The sequence below is a fragment of the Aquarana catesbeiana genome, linkage group LG01 (genome assembly GCF_042186555.1).
Source record: "Aquarana catesbeiana isolate 2022-GZ linkage group LG01, ASM4218655v1, whole genome shotgun sequence".
NCBI classification, from domain to species: Eukaryota; Metazoa; Chordata; class Amphibia; order Anura; family Ranidae; genus Aquarana; species Aquarana catesbeiana.
In genome coordinates, this window is record NC_133324.1 from 94,530,242 (window position 1) to 94,547,093 (window position 16,852).

At 42.6% G+C, this 16,852-nt stretch overlaps 1 protein-coding gene across 2 annotated transcripts in view; it reads left to right on the forward strand.

Moving 5' to 3' along the window:
- Positions 1-7,806: 7,806 nt before the first annotated feature.
- NIM1K (NIM1 serine/threonine protein kinase) overlaps positions 7,807-16,852 on the forward strand; it is a 95,573-nt gene continuing 86,527 nt past the window's right edge. For both annotated transcript variants that reach the window (XM_073621882.1, XM_073621892.1), the window contains exon 1: positions 7,807-8,288. The gene's annotated coding sequence lies outside the window, so the exon portion shown is untranslated. The remainder of the gene's footprint in view (positions 8,289-16,852) is intronic.

Sequence of the window (16,852 nt, forward strand, 5' to 3'; positions counted from 1 at the left end):
AAGTTACGAAAAAGTTCTATTGATCGTCTGGAAGAAGCCTTGCGGGGGTGGGGGATGGGGACCAGGCATTTCCTGGAAGATGTATAGACATTTAGGCAGAATGTTCATCTTGACAACATTCATAAGGCCAAACCAAGACATGTTCAATTTATCATATCTTTTAAGACACGTATGACTCATCTGCATTAGGGGCATATAATTGAGATCTGTCAGGGTAGACAAGGAGGTAGGAATCTGAATTCCAAGGTATTTAATAGCCTTCTGCTGCCATTGAAACACAAATGTAGACTGAAATTGGGATAAAGTAGTTTTGGGCAAGGATATCTTGAGTGCCTCAGTTTTCTTATAGTTTGCTTTGAAGTTGCTTACTAAGCCAAACTCCGTGAATGGGAAAGGCCTGTCAGTTTAGGTGGACGGCCATGTCTTGGTAAGTTTGCAGTTGTGCCATACTCTTTCCAATTTTGGATGATGGGTTGAACAGTGCTCCATGAGATGTTCAAAGCTTGGGATATTTTTTATAACCTAACCCTGCTTTAAACTTCTTCACAACTTTATCCCTGACCTGTCTGGTGTGTTCCTTGGCCTTTATGGTGCTGTTTGTTCACTAAGGTTCTCTGACAAACCTCTGAGGGCTTCACAGAACAGCTGTATTTATATTGACATTTTATTACACACAGGTGGACTTTATTACTAATTAGGTGACTTCTGGAGGCAATTGGTTCCACTAGATTTTAGTTAGTTGTATCAGAGTAAAGGGGGCTGAATACAAATGCATGCCACGCTTTTCAGATATTTATTTGTAAAAAAATGTAAAAAAACATTTATCATTTTCCTTCCACTTTACAATTATGTGTCACTTTGTGTTGGTCTATCACATAAAATCCCAATAAAATACATTTAAGTTTTTGGTTGTAACATGACAAAATATGGAAAATTTCAAGGGGTGTGAATACTTTTTCAAGGCACTGTAAGTATGACCTACACTGAAAATGGTGGGAGATGGAAGAAGGTGCACATAAGCATAAGTGGCGTAGCCTCCCTGGCGGTTTTCCCGAGTGCGGCTCGGGGTTAAAAATCAGGACCATTAGCGGTAACCCCGAGCCACACTCGGGATTACATCGCAGGATCCTGGTGTGGCATTACTTACCTTGTCCCCGGGATCCTGCGATGTCCCCCGCTGTGTCTGCGGGCTCTGTCCTCTGCCCGAAGCCTCTCTGTGCCAGGCTCCGTTCCCTGCGAGCGTCGCGACGCACGGGGGCGGAGCCTGGCGGCAAATTCAAAAAAATGTCAAAATCATAACACATACAGTACAGATTACAGTACTGTATGAAATGATTTCACATCCCTTTTGTCCCCAGTGCTTTGGCCAATGCCCTGCATGCAGTTTTATGTGATATATACTGTTCTTTCTGCCTGGAAACTGGAGATTGTCCATAGCAACCAAAAAGTGTCCCTTTACGTCAAAAATGGCTTTAGACCAGCTAGAAAACAGCGATAGTAAATTAGAACACTTGCAGAATTGAGCGATAGTGAATCGTGGGGAAATTTATTTTATTACTATTTATTTTTATTTTTTTTAATTATTTATTTTTATTTATTATATTATAATTTATGTTTTTGTGTTTCAAACTTTATCATACCCGGGATATCTACTAGACTCTTGTTTGGACAGATTTAAGTGTGTTATTGTTAAGAATTACAGACCTACAATATAAAACGCCAAATTTCCATGCAAAATAATGGTACCGCTTTCAGCACCTAAAATCCGAAATAATCATACCGCCAGGGAGGTTAAGGGCTCAAGCAAACGGCTGCCAGTCGCAAAGTGCCTGAAAATTGGCTATGTTTTTTTTCTTTTTCTTTTTTTTTTTTTTTTTAACAGAAATTTTTATTGAACAAAAGCAGGCATTCTCAAATTGCATGACAAAATTATTGACAGTTAGTGAGGTTTATCAGATTCAAAGGGATTAACCCCTGATTGTACTGTACAAAATATAATGCCAACTAATATTTCCTTTGTACAGTTTCTATGTCATCTCAGACAGCAGTACTCAGCACACTAACCCTTGATAGCTAGCACTTATTATAAAAGTTACATTTGAGGGTGGTGGGTTAGAGGGCGGGGGGTGGCTGTAGAGGGGGGGGGGGGAGGAATAGAAGTAAGGATTGAGGAAAGGGAGTTGGGGGGGGGAAGAGGGAGAGGGATAATTGGCATGGAAAAACCCAGAGATTGTACCCAGAGCTATAGGAATCTACTTCTGAACCTTAGTAGTCAACCACGTGCATCTATCCATTTTGACCAGACTTTGTCAAACTTTCTCGGACACTGTCTGCTCTCATACGTGATTCTATAGAGTTAACTGAGTTAAAAGGGAGTGACTTGTGCACCGAAACACTCACACTCCTTGCAAAGTTAGAGTAGGTGGAATGGTAATGGTGTCAAACCCATGGCTTTCTGAGTGCAAGAGTTCTACTACCCACCAGGTGAGTTTCTTGAAACACACATATACAGTGGGGACGGAAAGTATTCAGACCCCCTTTAAATTTTTCACTCTTTGTTCTATTGCAGCCATTTGCTAAAATCATTTAAGTTCATTTTTTTCCTCATTAATGTACACACAGCACCCCATATTAACAGAAAAATACAGAATTGTTGACATTTTTGCAGATTTATTAAAAAAGAAAAACTGAAATATCATATGGTCCTAAGTATTCAGACCCTTTGCTGTGACACTCATATATTTAACTCAGGTGCTGTCCATTTCTTCTGATCATCCTTGAGATGGTTCTACACCTTCATTTGAGTCCAGCTGTGTTTGATTATACTGATTGGACTTCATTAGGAAAGCCACACACCTGTCTATATAAGACCTTACAGCTCACAGTGCATGTCAGAGCAAATGAGAATCATGAGGTCAAAGGAACTGCCTGAAGAGCTCAGAGACAGAATTGTGGCAAGGCACAGATCTGGCCAAGGATACAAAAAAATTTCTGCTGCACTTAAGGTTCCTAAGAGCACAGTGGCCTCCATAATCTTTAAATGGAAGACGTTTGGGATGACCAGAAGCCTTCCTAGAGCTGGCCGTCCGGCCAAACTGAGCTATCGGGGGAGAAGAGCCTTGGTGAGGGAGGTAAAGAAGAACCCAAAGATCACTGTGGCTGAGCTCCAGAGATGCAGTCGGGAGATGGGAGAAAGTTGTAGAAAGTCAACCATCACTGCAGCCCTCCACCAGTCGGGGCTTTATGGCAGAGTGGCCAGGCGGAAGACTCTCCTCAGTGCAAGACACATGAAAGCCCGCATGGAGTTTGCTAAAAAAACACCTGAAGGACTCCAAGATGGTGAGAAATAAGATTCTCTGGTCGGATGAGACCAAGATAGAACTTTTTGGCCTTAATTCTAAGCGGTATGTGTGGAATAAACCAGGGAGTGCTCATCACCTGTCCAATGCAGTCCCAACAGTGAAGCATTGTGGTGGCAGCATCATGCTGTTGGGGTGTTTTTCAGCTGCAGGGACAGGACGACTGGTTTCAATTGAGAAAAAGATGAATGCGGCCAAGTACAGGGATATCCTGGATGAAAACCTTCTCCAGAGTGCTCAGGACCTCAGACTGGGCCGAAGGTTTACCTTCCAACAAGACAATGACCCTAAGCACACAGCTAAAATAACGAAGGAGTGGTTTCACAACAACTCCGTGACTGTTCTTGAATGGCCCAGCCAGAGCCCTGACTTAAACCCAATTGAGCATCTCTGGAGAGACCTAAAAATGGCTGTCCACCAACGTTTACCATCCAACCTGACAGAACTGTAGAGGATCTGCAAGAAGGAATGGCAGAGGATCTCCAAATCCAGGTGTGAAAAACTTGTTGAATCTTTCCCAAAAAGATCTATTGGCTGTATTAGATCAAAAGGGTGCTTCTACTAAATACTGAACAAAGGGTCTGAATATTTAGGAGCATGTGATATTTCATTTTTTCTTTTTTAATAAATCTGCAAAAATGTCAACAATTCTGTGTTTTTCTGTCAATATGGGGTGCTGTGTGTACATGAATGAGGAAAAAAATGAAGTTAAATGATTTTAACAAATGGCTGCAATATAACAAAGAGTGAAAAATTTAAAGGGGTCTGAATACTTTCCGTCCCCACTGTATGTGGATTATACGTTTTGAGAAATTAGAATACGAGGGAACGCTTTATCGGAGAGTTCAGCCCCCTTGTGTTCCAAGACAAAATATTAAAGAAGGACATGAGTTCTGTCCAGTAAGCGGGTATTAGGATCAAGCGTAATAGTTGCCCTCAGCCAGGGCTGCTGAACCTGTAGAAAGCAGGAAGAGATACGCGGCATTAATAGAAAACCAAGCATGGTGATAGATATGTATAATGTCATGCAATAAGAAACAGTCATGAAACGGGTAAGCACACTGGTCCATACCGGGCAACATTTCCCCCGCTCCACCACACCCATCCCCCCAAAACTTTCCCATCCCCAAAACCATATCAGCATGCTGGTTTCAAAGGGACAGCCTCTGGGGGATGTAGAGCCAGCAAACTCATTCCCTGCAATAGAGGCATCCGCTGTGATGGAATGGAGCTGGAACAGTCTGTAGTTTGGCTAGAAGGGGACAAGTCTCCTGGGTTCGATCACCAGCCGGTAGGAAATATACTCCAGGACTTTAGAAAGAGTCACATTGCTGAAAACACCTGATCTGGTCAGGGGCACTTACTTAGGTTACAGTTTTCTCAACTGATGAGGCGCAACAGGCGCCTGGGTGATGTCACGGGACCCACTGAGGCATCATAGTTACATAGTTTACATAGTTAGTCAGGTTGAAAAAAAGACACAAGTCCATCCAGTTCAACCATAAAAAAATAAATAAATAAAATAAAAAATATCGTACACTCCAATATACTCAATTCTATACCCACAGTTGATCCAGAGGAAGGCAAAAAAAAACCAGCAGAGCATGCTCCAATTTGCTACAGCAGGGGAAAAAATTCCTTCCTGATCCCCCAAGAGACAATTGGATTTTCCCTGGATCAACTTTACCTATAAATGTTAGTACCCAGTTATATTATGTACATTTAGGAAAGTATCCAGGCCTTTCTTAAAGCAATCTACTAAGCTAGCCAGAACCACCTCTGGAGGGAGTCTATCCCACATTTTCACAGCTCTTACTGTGAAGAAACCTTTCCGTATTTGGAGATGAAATCTCTTTTCCTGTAGACGTAAAGAGTGCCCCCATGTCCTCTGTGTTGACCATAAAGTGAATAACTCACCACCAAGTTCACTATATGGACCCCTTATATATTTTAACATGTTGATCATATCCCCCCTTATTCTCCTCTTCTTCACAAGAGTGAATAAATTCAGTTCCTCTAATCTTTGCTCATAGCTGAGCTCCTCCATGCCTCTTATCAGTTTTGTTGCCCTTCTCTGCACTTTCTCCAGTTCTCTGATGTCCTTTTTGAGAACTGGTGCCCAAAACTGACCTGCATATTCCAGATGCGGTCTTTCTAATGATTGAACAGGGGCAAAATGATATCTCTCTCTCTCTGAAGTCCATACCTCTCTTAATACAAGAAAGGACTTTGCTCGCTTTGGAAACCGCAACTTGGCATTGCATGCTATTATTGAGCTTATGATCTACCAAAACCCCCAGATCCCTCTCCACTATGGATTCCCCCAGTTTTACTCCCCCTAGCACAGGGGTGTCCAAACTACGGCCCTCCAGCTGTTGCAGAACTACACTTCCCATGAAGCATTGCAAAACTCTGAAATTCACAGACATTACTAAGCATGATGGGAATTGTAGTTCCTGAACAACTGGAGGGCCATAGTTTGGACACCCCTGCCCTAGCATGTATAATGCATGCATATTCTTAGCCCCCAAGTGCATAACTTTACATTTCTCAACATTAAACCTCATCTGCCACATAGTCGCCCAATTAGACAGAGCATTGAGGTTGGCTTGTAAATTGGAGACATCCTGTAAGGACGTTATTCTACTACATAGCTTTGTGTCATCTGCAAAGACAGAAATGTTACTTTTGAACCCAGACCCAATATCATTTATAAAGATATTAAAAAGTAAGGGTCCCAACACTGAACCTTGGGGTACACCACTGATAACCTTAGACCATTCAGAGTAAGAATCATTAACCACTACTCTGAATTCTGTCTTTTAGCCATTTACAGAATGATATTTCCAAGCCTGTAGACACCCTCAGGCAAATCATTACAGGCCCAGGGGCACATACCAGCAAGTAGTCATAATCAGTACACCTTACTAGTTGGAACAGGGTACTCACATTGCCTTGAACCAACAGGTAGGTGTTAGGGATCGAAGAATGTCGAGTCAATTGAATAAATGAGTTTTCAGCAGCCCCTCTCAGATAGAAAGAAGTATAGGTTACTAACGTCTCCTGACTATGTCAGGGGTTTGCTCTTAGGATGCCATTAACTGAACAAATAAGGCACAGCAGGTGCAAAGAAGGTATTCAGGTCATCTGCAAGGCCCGCCAGCCGGCAAGGCAAGGAGGGCTGAATGACCTGGGGCTACCTGTAAGCTACTTTGGATGAAGGCCCAAACTAAATGACTCACAGACCCGTGGGGTCAGCGGTTAGGTGGCAGGGACTCCAGCCAAGCCAAGGCTTCTCTCGGCGATGTGAAGAAGCGGGTTGTCTCCCGATCCTGGACTCGTAGACAGGCTGGGAACAGGTCACTGTAGCGGATGTCGTGGGCCTTAACCTGGTCAAACGACTTTTGGAGCTTCTGCGTCTGCACTGAATAATCCGGGAAGATCAACAGCTTGTTGTTTTTGGAAGCGTAGATCCCCAAGGACTCGGGAGGCACAAAGTATTTTAATCCCTGTCTTGAAAGTTGAGCATCCGGAGGATGAAGGTTCTGGTTCTGCATAAAACATTTAAGTGTCATTTCATGAGATGATTTATGAGGGCGTGTTTAGGGGCAGAATTAGGGGCAGGGCAGGGAAGGGGTTGGGTGGTGCAACTGATGGTGAGTAACCTTTGAGGCCTGGCTAGTAGCTCAGGACTTGAAATTTTGAGCCCTGATAATATTATTTATTAATTTTTCCAATATTATTTTACAATTGTTTTGAGAGCCCAGTTGGGGAGCTTTGATGAAATATCAGGGGTCTAAATTGACCCCCGATGTCTCACATTTGAGACAGAGATTCCCCAGTCCCTTTCTCTCTGTCCTCAGCTGTACTGGCCCCCCCCCCCCCCCATCCTGAAATATATCCCCCACAGCAGTTGGTGGCAGAGGAGAGGAGGAAATCCAACAGCGCTGCAGGATGGGGGGGACACGGGGGGGGGGCAGGCAGCAGGGCGAATCTTCATCCCACAGGGTGATTTGGGTGTGCCCAAGCAGATCCGACACACCACCTTGTGCGCACACCTATGATAGTCCAGTAATGCTCCCTGGATCTCTGTAGCTGAAGGTCCATACCTCGCTTTGGACCTGAGCTGGAGGAAGAGTCTGCAGGAGCCAGATCATTACACCCACAATCTACTTATCACATTTGAGATCTTTTGCAGGCTCAAATACAAAAAAAAAAAAAATGCACATTTCTGCTTTTTGCAAAATAGGTGAAATTGTTTTCTTTTTTTTTTTTTTCGTAAAAGGTGGAATTCTCCTTTAAACTTCAATTTTAAACCTTTAACCTCTACATGTATGAACTGTTTATTGCACAAAAACCCTGGATCCAAATTAAAAATCTAGAACACATTTTTTAAAACTAACCTACCCTATGCTCCCTTGTGCTTTTTTTTCTACATCTTGTTACATAACAGATAGAAAAAAAAAAAAAAAAAAACGTCACCGCCAGAAACTGCACATCTAATAGGATCTGAGGAGATAATGCATCTGTGGAACTTAAAGCCACCTTAGTTTCCACCTGAAATAGCAAGCATTACATCTTCTAAATCCCTCCGGTTGCTATAGCAACCCAACCACACTGCCAGCGCCTCCACCTCCCACTAACACGGCCTCAGGGGGATGAGGGTCTGCGGTCAGCCACCCTCCCTCCTTTGCTAACAGCTCCAGTCCCATTCACAGAGCGCCTCCCCTTTTTTTTTCCAGAATGGATGGCTTTGCAAATGGGAAAACAGCTGCTCTCATACAAAAATGTAAGAGCTCCAGCATCAGCAGCAGCAACAACAACGGCACATGAAGGCTATGCAGAGCCTGGACGCCTGTGATCAGAGAAAGCACAGCCCGTTCTAGAAGAGAAGCGACACACCGGACTACAAAACAAGCCCAGCATCAGGTAAGGGACATCACATTTATATTATTCCAATGCTACATAACCCATCCCTTCTATGCTGCCTGCAGATTCCGCTTTAAAAAATTCACTGGGGTTATTTTGTTGTCTTCTAAAAGTACGTTAAGGTTCGCTGCTCGTCTTCTTGGAACTGTCAGATTTGTTTATATTCCACGTATAAACACGGACAGCGAATACAGCAGAAGCCATAAATCACTGATGATTGGTTGCCTTGGGTTACGGCATTTTGCACATTATTCCTTGCCTCATTGAATAACGCGTTTGGCTTGGTAATCGTAATTATTCCGACAAAGAGCAATTCAAAAAGTGAGCTTACCCTAATCGAGCGGCCGTTAGCCCTTTATTGTTCGGACTCCTCTAAAGTGATCAATGAAGCGTTGTGATTGGCCGATTTGGGTGTGATTGTATGTTGCACACGCTTTAAAAGAAAAAAAAAAACGAAGATTTTAAGCAAATTAGGTTTGGTGTCACGTTAACTGGAACTGTCAGGAGACGCTGTAAAGGCTCATTGATTAATCAATACCAGGCTGCTGGTCGTCGATTGCAAAGTGAGTGATGAATGGGACCAGTTAGCGATCTCTCAAATGTTCGATACTCTAGAAAGGGGGCTACAGGGACTATGTTCTGTGTACACGGACTAATCCCCGGACAGGATCTGACAGCCCACTATATGCATGGAGAAATGATCTCACTGTACAAGTGTTTATGTTGCTGTTATATAAGGATCTCCTATGTATGGAGCACAGGGCGTTGTATTGGCTTTTTCGGGGGGCCACATCGAACACAGACAAGGGGTTTTCTGTGCTAAGATCTCAGCGCTGTGAGATCTACAAGCATCGGTTATCATTAGTTTATGTAAGCCATAGGGTAAGTACACTCCTTGAGGGTTTATTTCTTATTAGGGTAAGGATAAAAGCTAAATTCCATATTTTTATAGGTACGATATCTATATAGCGCCAACAATTTACATAGAGCTTTACATACTGTGCATTCACGTCAGTACTGGTCCTCAAGGAGCTTACAATCTAAAGACATCCATAGACTGTTTGAATCTCAGCCGGTTCAGCAGGGACTGGCTGAGCTTCGAAGCATGTATGGGCAGGCTGATTGTACCAAGTTGTTTGATCGATCAAGTTGGGTGCAGCTGGCCTGTTGGGTTTTTTATGTGATTATTGCTAGTGGCTATAGCAATAATCACTGTGTGTTCCCCCGGCTGGGACGGTTTTCTGTTCTAAGATCTCAGCACTGCGAGATCTACAGGTAGGGGTTACCTTTCATTTATGCAACCCATAAGGTAAGTACACTCCCTGAGGGTTTAACCCCTATCAGGGTAAGGGTAAAAGCTAAACTCCATATTATTGTAGGTATTTATGTAGCGCCATCAATTTACATAGCGCTTTACACACTGTGCATTTATGTTAGTCCCTGTCCTCAAGGAGCTTACAATCTAAAGCGGGCCATAGACTGTTCAAATCTGGGCCAGTTCAGCAGGGGCCGAGATTCGAACCATGTATTGGCAGGCTGATTGTACCAAATTAATCAATCGAGCAACTTTGGTACGGCTGGCCTGTTGGGTTTTTCATGTGATTATTGCTGGTGGCTATAGCCATTAGCAATAATCACTGTGTTTTCCCCAGGCCAGGACGGTTTTCTGTGCTAAGATCTCAGCACTGCAAGATCTACAGGTAGGGGTTACCTTTAGTTCATGCAACCCATAAGGTAAGTACACTCCACATTATTATAGGTATTTATATAGCGCTATCAATTTACACAGCGCTTTACATACTGTGCATTCATGTCAGTCCCTGTCCTCAAGGAGCTTACAATCTAAAGCCAGCCATAGACTGTTCAAATCTCGGCCAGTTCAGAAGGGACCGAGATTCGAACCTTGTATTGGCAGGCTGATTGTACCCAAGTTAATCACTCGATCAACCCTGTCGGGTTTTTCATGCAACTATTGCCAGCGGCTATAGCCACTAGCAATAATTACTGTATGTTCTCCTGGCCGGAATGATTCCCTCCCCCCCGCCGGGAGAACCCAATGGCTCCTTGGGAGGGATTCCCCCATCAACAACAACTGTGCTGATGGGGGAATCGAGTAATTTTCTTTTGTTGCAGGAAAGAAAATTGCTCCATCTATGTAGCTCACATGTGCACATACATATTCTAGGGCCAATTGGAAAGAAGTCAGTTAACCCACCAGCCCTTTTTTGGAGTGTGGAAGAAAAGCGGAGTAACTGAAGGAAACCCATACAGGAAGAACATGCAAACTCCATGCAGATAGTGTCCTGACCAGGATTCAAACTGGGGGCCCTAGTGCTGCAAGGCAGACCTGCAAACCAACTGGACCAGCTGATATAAAATAGCAACACATAATGCGGTTGTTTTTATTAACTAGAATAAAATACAGTTTTAAAACCAACTAGTGTAGATTTTCGAAAGAACATTTGTACGAATAGTTGTACCAAAATTCTCAGGACATTTGACGACTTGATGAATGTTGTTCGAAAGTTTTTCAAAATTTTGTTTACCTTTTAACATTCGATTTTGGAGAGAATGGACTTTCCCGGACGAAAACCACATACACTGTTAGAAATTTTTTCCCGCGAGAAAAAAATATCCATCCATCCTTTGAATTCTCTCATCACTACGTCAGAAACAAACGTCGATATGACCCCACTAATGATTAGGAAATGTAACAGATTTCTCCATCCACACAACATGGTGTGGATGGACGAATCCCCCTTGCCATGCTATTGTACAGTATTTTGACCGCCACTGCTGTTAGAATGCCCCAACGGTGCCGGCAGCCAAAAGTGTTCAGCTTGGCTTCTTCAACAAAAGCTGAGTTGAGTAATTGACTTTTTTTGAATCAGCAGGACCACCCATTGTTACAGTTTCGGCTAATTCAGAAAAATCAGCCGAAATATCAACAGTTTATGGCCAGCTATAGTCATAAAGGTGTAATATCATTGCCGGCCAGGATGACCAGAAGTGAAGGCAATAAATCTATTCACAAATGGGGGAAGCTAGGGGGCTTGTGACTAGCAAACAGTATGATCCCAAAGACTCTCCTCTACTCTGATAGTCAGTTTATTTAAGCCGGCCATAGATGAATCAAAATGCTGAACCAGACGAATTTCAATCCATGTATATGCAGGCTGGTTGTACACAAACAGATCTATCAATCGACTTGTGTACAACCAGCCTGTTGGAATATATTTTCTTGATCAGCGCTTCCGGCTGTAGCCAGCGGTGCCGATCAGTGTATTCTGATGGCGGGGAAGTCTCCCCACTGTCAGAATACAATAGTTCAGTGGGAGGATTCCCCCATCCACATAGAGTGTGCAGATGGGAGAATCCAGTCATTTTCTTTCATTCAAAAAAAATGACTTCTGTATGGCCTGCCTTAGAATAGTGACTTCAAAGGATCAGGGTTTATGATACAGTATTGGATCTGTGTTATCTTTACTTGCTCACCAATTTTTTTTTATTTAAAGTGATTGTAAACTTTTAAGCAGCTTGCTATTGGGGCACCCGAGCCGAGCTGTTGCTCTGTCTGTCCATTCACACACAGAGCCATGGTTCGGCCCCACCCCCCGTCTCCTGATTGCTTCACTGGCTGTGATTGAAAGCTGCTGCCAATAGCCAGTCAGGAGTGCGAGTCCCCAGAAAGTCAAGGCTCTCGTGGACATCTTTGGATCTAGAGGGGGCTTGGAAAAGTATTGGGAGGGGGGGGTCTGCTGCACACAGAAGGTGGCATGAAGGTAAAACACCTTGTGCCTTTACAACCACTTTAAAGTGTAAAATAAAGCTAACTATAATCATTCTTAAAAACTTTAAATGTTTTGTATTCTTTCCTATTTTTAATCTGCTCTGGTCCAGTCATTTGATCTAGCAGCTCCGGCTCCCCTGTGTCAGTGAGCGGCTGCTGCAGGGGAGAGGAAGGAGCACTGACAACGGCTTGGGCAGGGGTGACGTCAACAGCCGTTCCCTTACACAGGGGAGCCAGAGAGTTGCTGAATCACGTGACTGGACCAGACAGTTTAAAATAAAGATAGGTGCACAGATCTTTTTTTAAAGGGTATGTAGAATAGGTAGGAATAGGGGGAGGAAACATTTTTATGATGTTATGCTGGGTACAGCAGGGACCAGCCAATATTCAGTCTGTGTGTAGTCCTCCCAGATCATTAGATCAGCTTCTATGGAAGCTCATGCTGGAAAACATCCTTCGATCAGCGGCTGCAGTGCTGATCAGTGAATTCTGACAGAGGGGAGTCCCTGCTCCCCGCTGTCAGACCAGTCGGACCGGCTGAAGTACACACGAATTGAATGTCAGCCAGCCAATGCCGCCTGACGTGTGTGTACACTAGGCTTAAGGGTTAGATGTTGTGGACAGGTTAAAGCCAAACTCCACCTTTCCTTGGTCCAAACTCCCACTTGGCCCAAATGAAAGTGAAAGGAAAGGTGGAGCTGGACTTTAATTTTTAAAGTAGAAATTACACAACATGCATAGAATAGTCTGATTGCTGGATGGGAAGAAATAGGATCACCCCACGTATGGTCACCATACAGTACCTGGTATACAGGTCATTCTTTCCTTGGCTGTTTTCCCCTTAGTTCATGGACATTATTTTTAGCTGGCAGAAGCTGGTTGTGGTGAATAGATCAGTGTTCTCTCTGCATGTTACACTGAGCTGTGAATTCATTCATAATTCTTCCAGGCTGTGTCAGAATGACTCACAGAATGTGTTAGCTGCACATATCCTCCGCTGTCTTCATCTAATACTACCATATGTTACTGGAGGAACTGCTGGAGACAACTGCCACTTCGGCTTTCTGGAATACTTGTATTATTATCAGCAGTGGCGGCCTGTCCATAGGGGGCGCACGGGTCATTTAAGTGCACTGTGTTTGGGCGCCGGACACAGTGCACTATGGTAAGCGCAACGTCTATTCAGTCACGATATTGCAGACGAGACGCTTCATTTGCAGGCTTTTGACCTGCCTTGTGGCGCAATTGCGCCGGAATACTTCTGCCCGGTGCCTGTAGTATCACTACGGCTGGGTGTTTTGATTGAGATTGGCACCACCCTGGAACATGGGCGGGGCTTTCCCTCCTAGTTACGACGTCACTTCCAGTTTCCCTGTGCCAGTGATAAACTGGAAGTGACGTCAGCAGCTCCATGGAACGCACGTAACCTTGGAGGCTCATTACTCTAATTGTCCCTAACAACCCTCTATCTATCTATCTATCTATCTATCTATCTATCTATCTATCTATCTATCTATCTATCTATCCTTCTAGCCTTTCTAGGTAATCTATCAATCCAATTATCTACAGTGCCTTGAAAAAGTATTCATACCCCTTGACATTTTCCACATTTTGTCATGTTACAACCAAAAATGTAAATGTATTTTATTGGGATTTTATGTGATAGACCAACACAAAGTGGCACATAATTGTGAAGTGAAAGGAAAATGATAAATGGTTTTCACATTTTTTTACAAATAAATATGTGAAAAGTGTGGCGTGCATTTGTAGTCAGCCTCTCTGAGTCAATACTTTGTAGAACCACCTTTCACTGCAATTACATCTGCAAGTCTTTTTGGGGATGTCTCTACCAGCTTTGCAGATCTAGAGAGTGACATTTTTGCCCATTCTTCTTTGCAAAATAGCTCAAACTCTGTCAGATTGGATGGAGAGAGTCTGAACAGCAATTTTCCAGTCTTGCCACAGATTCTCAGTTGGATTTAGGTCTGGACTTTGACTGGGTCATTCTAACATATGAATATGCTTTGATCTAAACCATTCCATTGTAGCTCTGGCTGTATGTTTAAGGTCGTTGTCCTGCTGAAAGGTGAACCTCAGCCCAAGTCTTTTGCAGACGCTAAAAGGTTTTCTTCTAAGATTGCCCTGTATTTGGCGCCATCCATCTTCCCATCCACTCAGACCATCTTCCCTGTCCCTGCTGAAGAAAAGAATCCCCACAACATGATGCTGCCACCACCATGTTACACGGTGAGGATGGTGTGTTTAGGTTGATGTGCAGTGTTAGTTTTCCGCCACACATAGCGTTTTGCTTTTAGGCTAAAAAGTTCAATTTTGTTCTCATCTGACCGGAGCACCTTCGTCCTCATGTTTGCTGTGTCCTCCACATAGCTTCTCGCAAACTGCAAACAGGACTTCTTATGTCTTTCTTTCAACAATGGCTTTCTTCTTGCCACTCTTCCATAAAGCCCAGATTTGTGGAGTGCACGACTAATATTTGTCCTGTGGGCAGATCCTTCCACCTGAACTGTGGATCTCTGCAGCTCCTCCAGAGTTACCATGGGCCTCTTGGCTGCTTCTCTGATTAATGCTCTCCTTGCTTGGCCTGTCAGTTTAGGTGGACGGCCATGTCTTGGTAGGTTTGCAGTCGTGCCATACTCTTTCCATTTTTGGATGATGGATTGAACAGTGCTCTGTGAGATGTTCAAAGCTTGGGATTTATAACCTAACCCTGCTTTAAACTTCTCCACAACTTTATCCCTGACCTGTCTGGTGTGTTCGTTGGCCTTCATGATGCTGTTTGTTCACTAAGGTTCTCTAACAAACATCTGAGGGCTTTACAGCTGTATTTATACGGAGATTAAATTATACACAGGTGGACTCTATTTACTAATTAGGTGACTTCTGAAGGCAATTGGTTCCACTAGATTTTAGTTAGGGGTATCAGAGTTTAGGGGCTGAATGCAAATGCACGCCACACTTTTCAAATATTTATTTGTAAAAAAATTTGAAAACCATTTATCATTTTCCTTCCACTTCACAATTATGTGCCACATTGTGTTGGTTTATCACATAAATCCCAATAAAATACATTTACGTTTTTGGTTTTAACATGACAAAATGTGGAAAATTTCAAGGGGTATGAATACTTTTTCAAGGCACTGTATCTATCCAATTATCTATCTATGTATCCAATCAAACCTTCAAACCTTCTACATTATCTATCTATCTATCTATCTATCTATCTATCTATCTATCTATCTATCTATCTATCTATCTATCTATCTATCTATCTATTATTATTATTATTCAGGATTTATATAGCGCCAACAGTTTACGCAGCGCTTTACAATATAAAAGAGAGACAATACAGTTATAATACAATAAAATACAAGAGGATTAAGAGGGCCCTGCTCAGAAGAGCTTACAATCTAATATTTATCTATCTATCTATCTATCTATCTATCTATCTATCTATCTATCTATCTATCTATCTATCTATCTATCTATCTATCTATCTATCTATCTATCTATCTATCTATCTATCTATCTATCTATCTAACCTTTCTAGGTAATGTATTGCCTTACATGAACCACCACCATTTTATTTAAATAAACCTTACATATCCGTGGCAGCTTTTCTTCCATTATAATTCATTTTCAGTCTTCTCTTCCCCTTATTCTATGTAAAAATATCATACATATACAGTATCAGAATGCAGGCAATTGTGTGCCATAGGGAGGGTGGATTCACCCTGCAGTACCTGCGGTATAAGTGTAGGGATATAGATTCCTGGTGTCTTCAATAAAACTGTACTTATAACTTTTTCCTTGATCCTCTTCTACATTTGCCAGATACATTTCTTGTAACAACCTAGCCATTTACAAAGCTCTTACATCCATTCTCTGTTCAGTGACTGTCAAATTCATATAAAGTCAATGACACGTAAAAGACAAATTTACATTCCACTGGAGAAGGAAAATTCAGTGTATGTTGGGAGGGGGGTCAGGGTGAACACATGGTTCACAGAACTAAAAGGAAAATGTTGAGAAAAACGGTCTTTTAGAAAAAAAACAAAACAGTATATTAACATCAGTTGCAAGGAAACCGTTCATAATTGTAACGTGTATTAAAAGAAAACCCATTTGTCAAGAAATGTGTATACCTTACCTTTACAGGTTGAAGCAGGCACAAAGAGCCTATCACCTTGCCTATTTGGAGTATAAAGTGGTCGGTTGGGTGGTCTTTGTATAGATATTGTCATTTTGCTCTGAATGAACAGGATCATAGGATCCCCTTAGCCTAACCCCAGCCAAAATGTTTTTCTTCAATTTTGGATAGAGTGAGGAAGAGTTCAAATTTCTGCAAGGTTTTTATTTCATTTTGTGACAGTTGGGAGCGGGGATTTTTTTTTACTTTTTCCCCCTGTGATGCCCCTACAAGAGATTTGGTCTGCGGTTGGCAATGGGACAGTAAGGCACACACCAATGAAAATATTGTGAGGAGTTCTAGCCTTCTACCACTCCACCAACAGGTGTGTCCCTATTAGAGACATTTTCCACTACTTCCTATAGGGCTTTTAAAACTTTTTTTCTTTCTATTCTTGTGTTCATAACTGAAAATCTATGATTTTCTTTCACTTTCTTCTTGTTGAGTGGATAACCTGACTGGAAGGAAGAGGGGAAGTATGACGTTCATTGAAACATTGCACTCTCTTGCTTGTGATGTGATCATGCGTCAATAAAAAAACGTTTGCACCCAACTTGAAGATCCGTG